Source organism: Canis lupus, chromosome 10 (genome assembly GCF_048164855.1).
Source record: "Canis lupus baileyi chromosome 10, mCanLup2.hap1, whole genome shotgun sequence".
In the NCBI taxonomy this organism is placed as follows: domain Eukaryota; kingdom Metazoa; phylum Chordata; class Mammalia; order Carnivora; family Canidae; genus Canis; species Canis lupus.
Genome location: NC_132847.1, coordinates 48,753,770 through 48,762,618, shown reverse-complemented (window position 1 = coordinate 48,762,618; position 8,849 = coordinate 48,753,770). Strand labels below are relative to the sequence as shown.

Here is an 8,849-nt window from a genome sequence, read left to right as displayed (position 1 = left end):
AAAGTTTGGTTACAATTTGAATTAAGTCTGCAATTTTTTGAGCAATTCATAGGACTGGACTTTTCAAATCAGACTGTTATGAATCAGAGATCATAAGCAGTATCAACATAAACTAATTTCAAGGATATGAATAATGGGTTCACCAAGTTGGCTCTCCAGGTCTTTCCTTCATATAACAGACGTGTTACTCTAGCCCAGAACAGTAAGTGACGTGTGTACAGTTTCTCACGCTGTGAGCAGCATTTAAATGATGAAACATGTCCGTTTTTTTTACCTCAGACAGCCTACAAGACATTCTCCAGGGAGCCATGCCTGTAGACCTCGGTTCTATTTGTTAAAAGTAATCCTTAGTGACATCCAACTAAAGTCACTTCAATGACAGACCTCTTTTTCCTAGTAAATATTGTTAGTCTATTTATCCAGAGGAAGTCCAATTGACAAGGAGATTAAACTTGGTCACTTCCTACTATAGACTGAATGTTTGTACTCTGTCCTTCCTCAAATTCACACGTTGAATCCCTAACTTTCAGTGTAGTATTTAAAGGTGGGGCACTCAGGAGGTGATTAGACTTAATTAGGAAGCCCTCATGATAGAATTAGTGACTTTATAAGAAGAAGGAACTCTCTCTCTCTCTCTCCATATGCACTCATCAAGGAAATTCCACATGGGGACATACAGAGAAGGTGACAGTACAAGTCAGGCAGAGAGCTTTTACCCGGAACTGAATCACCTGACACCTTGATCCTGTACATCTCAGACTTCAAAACCATGAGAAATACATTTCTGCTGTTTAAGTCACTCACTCTGTAGTATTTTGTTATGGCAACCTGGGCTAACTAAGACACTTCCCTTTGCTCTTTGCCCCAAGGTTTCTCTCTGGTAAAGAGAGCGAATGAATAAATGTACCACAGGCCAGGTTCTCTTACACCTTCCATTCATCTATCTTTTTAACTTTTCTTTTTTTTTTTTCAGTAATGGAGAAGATGTATCTGTTATATTCCTCTTTCCATGTGATTCCTTAAGAACATTTTTTTTCTTTTGATAGGGAAAATTTTCACATGGTTCCAACTACATACACACATAAAGTCTTATCTCAACCTTTGATACCATTTGCCCATTTACTCCTTAACGCTAACTACTTTTATTAATTTCTGGTGTTTTCTCTGCTATTTCCACCTAAAAATATCATGTTGGCTTTCTATGTCAGTATGAAAAAAACTTCCTTATTCTTTTCCATAGCAACATAGTCTCCTGTGGGATGGATGTACTGTATCTGTACTGTAACGATACAAGACTTAAAGAATGTTTTGTAATGTAACCCTCCAGAAATGACAAGTACATATGTGTAGCATGTTCCTATGCCATCCTATAGTCAGTGTCCTCTGTGCTCTCGGGCTCTATTTTTATTATTTAATTGGCTAAAAACACTTAATATGAGAGCTACTCTCAACTTGGTAAGTGTATTATTAACAGTATTATTAACTATAGGCACAGAATTGCAGATCTCTACAACTTATTCGTCTTGTATAACTGAAGCTTTCTATTCTTTTTTTTTTAACACAAGGATTATCACATGGAAGTAAACAATGATGAGGTTTTTTTTTTTTAATTTTTTTTTACTTTAAATTCATAGTGGCCCAATCTCCCTTCCTTCAAAAAAAAACTTACAACTCAGCATTTGGCATTCTCATGGCAATAACACCTGGAAGACAGTATCATAGTTTAACATGAGAACTATGTTGTTTCAATATTCCTACACTTAAGTTGATATTGATTAGACTGCATAAGTGCTTAAGAATTTATTCTAAATTTGACAGTCTTTTATTCGGCGTTAAATATATATATAAATTCCATTTAACCTTGGAAATTGAAAATGTGGTGCCTAGCTATTTGAATAGAGCAGAATGGTTAATAGTTTAGGCTTCAGAGTTGGGCACATATAGATTCTAATCCCAACTCATTTGTGAAAATAGCTTTGTGATCTTGGGTAAATTTACATAAGCATAAATTTCCCCATAATTTGAGGATATACAATTTAGGTAAGAGGATTGTGAAGAGGATCAACTGAAAAAACTTACAGAAATAACATCATATCGTAGTTACTCAGTAAACGGTAGCTTTCACTATTGTTCCCAACATTATTATATGCATGTATTCTGTGATAGATTCTGTATTAGTTGTTGGGGAACAGTAATGTATACAACACCATCCTTGCTTCCAGAGCTCATAGTACGGTGGGAAAGGCATGCCAGTAAACAAAGAGTAACTTTAATACATAACAAGTAATAAACCAGTAGATTAAATACTGCCTCCTGGTAAGAAACATGTTCTGAAAATACATTTTACACAGCAATTATCTTGAAGAAATAAAAGCTTCAAGAAAGTCTCCACTGGAAGAGATACCATATATTAACCTCAATTTTCATTTGTCAAAAAATATAGGGAAATATATAACACTAGAACAATGAAGGAGTTATTTTAATTTGGTAGTGGGATTTGGAGGGCTCTTGGAGTACCTTCAATCTCAATAATTTTTTCTTGATAATGTAGACTGATCTAAGGATATAGGGAACAGGGTCAATCCTCTGACATTGAGATTTGCTTGTTTTGTTGATGGTCAAGTATTCTTCCTCATGAAAGCAAAGTGTGAAAAGTGGGAGAGGAAGAGTGAGTCATATCTCCACATCCCCTTTTTTGAATAACAAACAGCAAATGTGACTTCGGTTTTGCAACAATCATGTCATTGAAGAAATTACATTTTTTTGAGGAGACGTGAATGCTTCTTGAAGAGGGTCATTAAATCCACAGGCTTTTTTACTTCCTTGATGGTGCTTAAATGTCAAGAATTTAATACCCTTGGCTATCACTGCCACCTACATATCCTATAAGCCAAAGGCTCAAGGTAAGTGAAAAAGACTCCTCTGTGGCTGGCACATGAATTTTCACAACATTTTCAGAACCATAAGACACGTTTTCAGGTATCAAATGTGTAAACGGTCTATGTTTACTTAAGAGAGCCATTAGCAGCAGACAGTGCCCTGCACATCAACACCAACCAGGAAAGGAATTACAAGCCGGAATCTTTTTGAAGAGAAGTCAACTCTGAATTCTGAATTTTCTCTCACCAAGCGAGTCTTTCCATTACTATTCTGTAATTCTTGTCTGATAGTCAGCCAGGATATTTGATTATTAATCCATAGGCTTATGTAAACAGAAACCATAAGCTAGATGACCTTTTGTCGAAAATAGTTTAACTAGTATTGCCACTTCACTTCGTTACCAGGAAGTCGATTATTACTTCTTAATTAGGAATAAGCATCAAAATTCAAAGACGCATCACACCTTGAGGCAAGCAGACAATTTACAGATTTACACCAGGCTCAAAAACACCGGGAACATCCTCCACTTTTGTAAATTTTGCAAAAAGTCAGTGTCCATGATACGTCTTGGAATATTAAACCCAAAAGGTTGCTCCTGGCAAACTAATTCACACAAAAATGAAATGCCTCTTTATCCTTTAGTATCTCACCACCAAATTCATTATTTACTTCTCCTTCATGCAAGCTCCCGGGTTTAGCTTCTAGCTCTTCTCTTAACTGCATCAGAAGGAAAGCAGGCGCGTCCGACCCGCGCGCTCGGATTCCCCAAGCGTGGATCTGCGAGTATCTGCGCAGTTGCAAATTAGCGGGGAGGTGTTGTTAGCGGCTCCCGGGTGTCCGAGGGGCAGCCTCAATCCATCACGCTCCAAAACCGACAATCCCTCTCGGTCTGGGCATCCTGCAGAGTTGGCTCGCACCGAATCCAAAGCAGCTTCCTTCATGAAACTGGTAGCTATTGGCCCGCAGACCGTGGGCGCGGCCAGGGCTCACCTTCGAAGGCTCTGGATGCGTTTCTGAGCTGGTCGAAGGCTCTGGATCCGTTTCTGAGCTGTGAGTAGCGCTGCTAGAGCTCCTTTCAACACAAGTTTCTTTCTTTCTTTCTTTTTTCTTTTTTTTTTTTTTTTGCACCGAATCATCCACTTGTTCCACTTTTGCGCCTCGGCAACCGCGCGTTCGGCGTTCTTGGCGCCGTCTTCCCTGCAAAGTCGGACACCTTTCAACTCGGAGGGAACTCGCAGGGCGGTCCAGAGCCCCGGTTCCAGAGAGCTGTCTGAATGGAGTCCCGGGCAGAGCCACGCGCCCCGCGCGGGAGCAAGGGGACCCGGCGCTATCTCCACGCTGCGCAACTTTGTGCTTTCTGCAGGCAGGTCCCCAGCTGCAGAGGTCCTCGAAGCCCTGGAGTGAAAAAACCCACAGCAGCTCTCAGCCTCGTGAGCCCTTGGGAAGACAGAGTAACGCTCTGCTGGTGTAGCGACCTCCCAGAGCACAGAGGCGAGCCGTGGTTAGCAAACAGACAGGCAAACAGAGGGTAAAAGTTTACTTTTGGTGAGCAATTCCAGAAGCCCAGTCCGGGAACGACAAACTCCCGCTGGAAGCCTCCTATGCCGGGAGCAGCGAATGAGCCTGGGACAATTCTGAGAGAGGAGGCTCTCCTGCCTGGGGCTCCCCAGCTGGGGCGGCGCCCAGCGATCCCTCCTGGTTTTCAGGGGAGACCAAGAAGTTGGGACGGGAGCTAGACCGAGACTTGGACAGCTACTCTAGGTGCAAAACCTTGGAAATGGCAGCTGAAGGGGCTGAGTCTCCAGACTCCTAAATCCCTCCCCTTTCTCGAGCAGAGCGGTTCACCTGCTACCGTCCAGTTTACAATATAAGCGTAGATAGTAAATTAGCCCAGTTCCCAAAGCCAGGCGTCACAAATCCCTAGGCAGCTCCTTCTTAAAAAAAAAAAAAAAAAATCGACTAGAGTTTCAGGGGCCCCTCGGGGGGGGGGGGGAGTGCTACGTGACGGAGTGGGCAGGAAAGGGGGGATGAGTGGGATCGTGTATCCAGGAGAAGATGCGTAGGCTCCTCTATTCGAAGGACCTCGGGGAGCCCCTCAGCTCCCCAGCTAGCAGCTGCAGCCACTTCAAGGCTCGCTCCGCGATCGGAGGGGCGGAGGTGACTCTGGAGGGTGGAGAGATGGGGACCGGGTTAATCTTTAGTCCGGCGACTTAACGAAGGGTCCCCGGAGAATAACTGGTGTCAAGGAAAAAGAGGCAGAGGCCCGAGATGCCAGGGAGGGCAGGGACCCGAGAGGCGGCCGGACGGGCTTGAGGGCAGGCAGTGAGGAAGTGCCGGGCAGCAGCAATCCGCTAACCGGCGAGGAGCGATCGGGGCTCCCCGTCCTCGGCATCCCTCCTGGGCGCCCCGGCCGGTCTTCGCGCCGCCCGACTCGCGCTAGCCAGTGGCCGGGGGCTGCGGGCGCGGGGCTGGGCGTGCGCGCGGAGCTGTGCGCGCGCGCGGGGGTGTGTGTGCGCAGCCCGCGCGCCGCGCTCGGCCGCCGGGACCGAGCAGCCCGCCGCCCGCCTGGCGTCCCTCGTCCTCGCAGCCTCCTCACCTGGCGCTCGGCCTGCCCAGCCCCGCTCGGCCGCCACTTCCTCCCCGCAAAGTTTCCTCGGAGCAGACACCTTCGCCAAGGGCTGCCCGGGGAGGTGGATTTCTGAGGCCGTGCCTTGGCGTGGCTCTTCTTCCAGCACCTCTCAGCCTCGTCCCCACCTAAATCCGAGCGGGAGGTAGAAGATTTTCCAAATTCAGGGGAGAATAGGGGGAGGGGCTTTCAGCCAGAGGAAGAGAGGAGCGGCCACAACTGAGAATAGGAGCTTCTTCCCTGCCTGCTGCCGGGGACTGATGGGCCTGTAGGGTTAAAGAAGAAAATTAAATAGAAAGCCAAGTTGACCGAGGAGGGGTTTGGCTGGGAGGCTTCCGCTGCCAGGAAGGTTGTCCGCGTCTCCGTTCCTACGGGCGTGAAGATTTGGAGGCGCCTCCAGTGCGAGGGCTTTTAAAACCGCCATCACCTCCGGATCCCTTTGGAAGGAAACGCCGGCAGAGCTGAGGCTCAAGGGGCGGGGGGCGGGGGTCAAGGAAAAGCTCGGACTCGTGTGCAGCGCATCCTTGGCTTTGGATTTTAAGGACACGGGCGAGAATTAATACCGTCTCAAGGTAAGAGGCAGCAAAGCCGCTGCCAGGGAGGAGAATAACTTAAAATAGACGTTGGGGTTGGGGTTGGGGTTGGGGTTGGGGCGTGGGGTTAAGCTAAGTTAGGATGATCTCCCCGGGCGTCGCCACCAGATTGCTCAACCCGCGCGAAAGGCTCGGAGCGGACAAGTCAGGGGGCGGCCGGTGCCCAGGTGGGAGGCCGCCGCCGAAGGGAGTGTGCGGGTGTCCTGACCTCACTCTTCTGGGAACCGATTGGAAATGCGTATGGAGCTGGGTCGTCTGTGCCGGCTGATTTATAGCGTGGATTCGTGTGTGTGTGTGTGTGTGTGTGTGTTTCTGGCGAGATTTTATCTTTGAACCCCGCTAGCAACTTAGACCCATCCCCTGGAGGCCGCAGGAGGCTGTGGGCATCGGCGGACGCCGCCGGGACGCGGCGGCAGGTGAGCCGCGCGCAGGTGGGCGCGGGGGGGCGGCGGCATCCGGCGGGCGCATTGCCGGGCGCATTGCCGGGCGCGCGAAGCCCACGCCGCCGCCTGGCTGGCTCCGCGCAGCGGGCGTCGGAGCCCGGGCGCCGCGGCTCCGCTGCGGTTCCCTCCGCCTCCGCTAGAGGCTCCCAGCGGGCGCGGCGGAGCCGGTGGGTGTGGGGGCGCCGGGAGGCGGGGGGGCGCGCGGGGAGCCGGCGTGCCCGCGGGGTGGCGGAGCGGGCGCGGCGGGGGAGGCGAGCCGGCCGCGGCGGGCGCTGGGAGCCCGAGTCCCGGTGCGCCCGCCGGCTGAGCGCACAGCCGCGGGGGGACGCGGGTCCGAGGCCGGGCCGAGCTCGGAGCCACTTGGAGGACGCGACCCTGGCCCGCGCCCTGAGGGCAGTCCCGGGAGGTAACGTCCTCTTCCTCCGCTCCCCTTTCGGCCCGCGGTTCCCCGCGCCTCCTCCGCCAAACCCCCGTGGTGGGAGGGAGTGGAGGGTGCGGGTCTGGCGGGTCCGTGGCTGAAGGCGCCTTTCCGTCGTGTTCCGTGGAGCTCCGCGGACTGTGGATTCGAACTAATCGCTAATCTCACCCCCCTCCCCTGAATATGTGCCTGCTTGAAGGGAAGTTTTCTGCAGAGGGTGCGGGGGGCTGGCTTTGGGCGCGGGCTGCTCCGAGGCGAGCCCGGGGACCTGCCGCGCTCCCCCGAGCCGCGGGGGACCAGAGTGCGCGAGTCCGGGGCGGGGTGTGGCGAAGAGCACCACACCCTCTCCTTTTCCGCCCCTGCCCTTTTCACCTGAGGATGAGGTCTCACCATCTAGCGTTTTACCGATTTCTTTTCCCGAGGGATTGGCTCTGAGAACGGAGCAAAGCTGCTGAAAGACTTGGAGGGAGAGAGAGAGAAGAATGAGAGGGAAGTCAGGGCCGGAACATCAGGGGAGGAGGGAGGGTGAAGTTGAGCTTGTGTGTAGGGCGGGCGGGTGGGTGGGGGAGCGCTGGGAAATGGCCTTGGAGTTCAAGATTATTTGATGAAGTCTGATTCATTTCACATTTCACACTGTCTTTGACATAATCCTTGATCAAGCCACCAACAGAAATCCTTTCTGCCAGATATTGCCTTGGGCACGGTGGGCACAGAATATGTTTGATGGTTGTGTCTAGGCCACACACACACACACACACACACACACACACACACACACAAAGAGTGAGTATTGGGTGTACTTGGCATGATTACACCGTGTGTGCCAGGCAGCAGGAAATGTACGTAATTTCCATTGTGCTGTGTTGTGTTTCTGCATACCATATGTGGTCATTTTATACTCAGTAATGCAAATTTCAGTCCTCCAAAGGTGGCTTTTAAGAAACATCACTTGTGATATTAAGCCTCCTGCAGAATAATAGTGAAGGAAGGCAGAAAATATGATGGGGCATGGAATATCCCAGGAATACTGAATAAAAGCTGAGATCCAGCGTTTGTGAAATACTGGGCCACATGCTAAAAGTGCAAAATATTTTTTTCAGAGATGAAGCAGTGGTTAGCATTTTAAAAGAAGGGAATGTTCTTTAGTTACTACCATCATCATCCTGTAGCTTGCACTACTTCCAATACAGTTAAGAGTGTGAGGCAGGAAAAAATGAAGCACTTACTGCTGAAAACTAAAATGGTTTGTGACATACTGCCAGGTATTTCACCCTACAAATTTAAATGGAATGGGTTGCCTATTAATGACGACTAAAGTGGTTCGGTTATCATGTATGTGTAGGATATTATTATATTTGATCAAGGTAAATATGTGAATTAACATAGGATAATAAGTGTAATTTAGTGGAACTGAAAGCAGGCCAATTTACTGATGTTTTTTGTTCCAGAATACACATAGCATGATCTCAAGGAAGATTTATATAAAGTTTGTCATTAAATGAATTCATTGGATAGAGCTCTGTGTAGAAGATAAGAATAAATATCTTGTTGAAATCTCAAAAAGGAAAGCTAATGTTCTTAAAATAAATCGTGGAAGGAATTTTATTTTGTGACAAAATAATAGTTACTAATCTAAATATAGTTACCTGTATGCACAGACACAAATTATTTATTTGTTGAATTAACCCAAGACAAATCCATAATAAGGGCTCAGTTTTCATTCTGGAAGACACCTCTGAAGCCAGAAGAAGATCTGTTAGTATTAGGAATCTGTGTGTAAGATGCATAAAAAATGTTGAGTTTCTAGACAATTAATTGAATCAAACTAGTGAGTCTGGTATGTGACCTCAAATTCAGTTTTAGGATCCTAAAGATTATTTTTTCTTTCT

General features: G+C 48.3%; 1 protein-coding gene across 10 annotated transcripts in view; it reads left to right on the top strand.

Moving 5' to 3' along the window:
• The first annotated feature begins 5,428 nt into the window (after positions 1–5,428).
• Positions 5,429–8,849, top strand: part of LINGO2 (leucine rich repeat and Ig domain containing 2) — a 1,123,953-nt gene continuing 1,120,532 nt past the window's right edge. For 9 of the 10 annotated variants that reach the window (XM_072841607.1, XM_072841608.1, XM_072841598.1 and 6 more), the window contains exon 1: positions 5,429–6,078. The gene's annotated coding sequence lies outside the window, so the exon portion shown is untranslated. Of the gene's footprint in view, positions 6,079–6,809; positions 6,949–8,849 lie in introns of those variants that run through there. The other variant, XM_072841603.1, reaches the window with a different exon arrangement.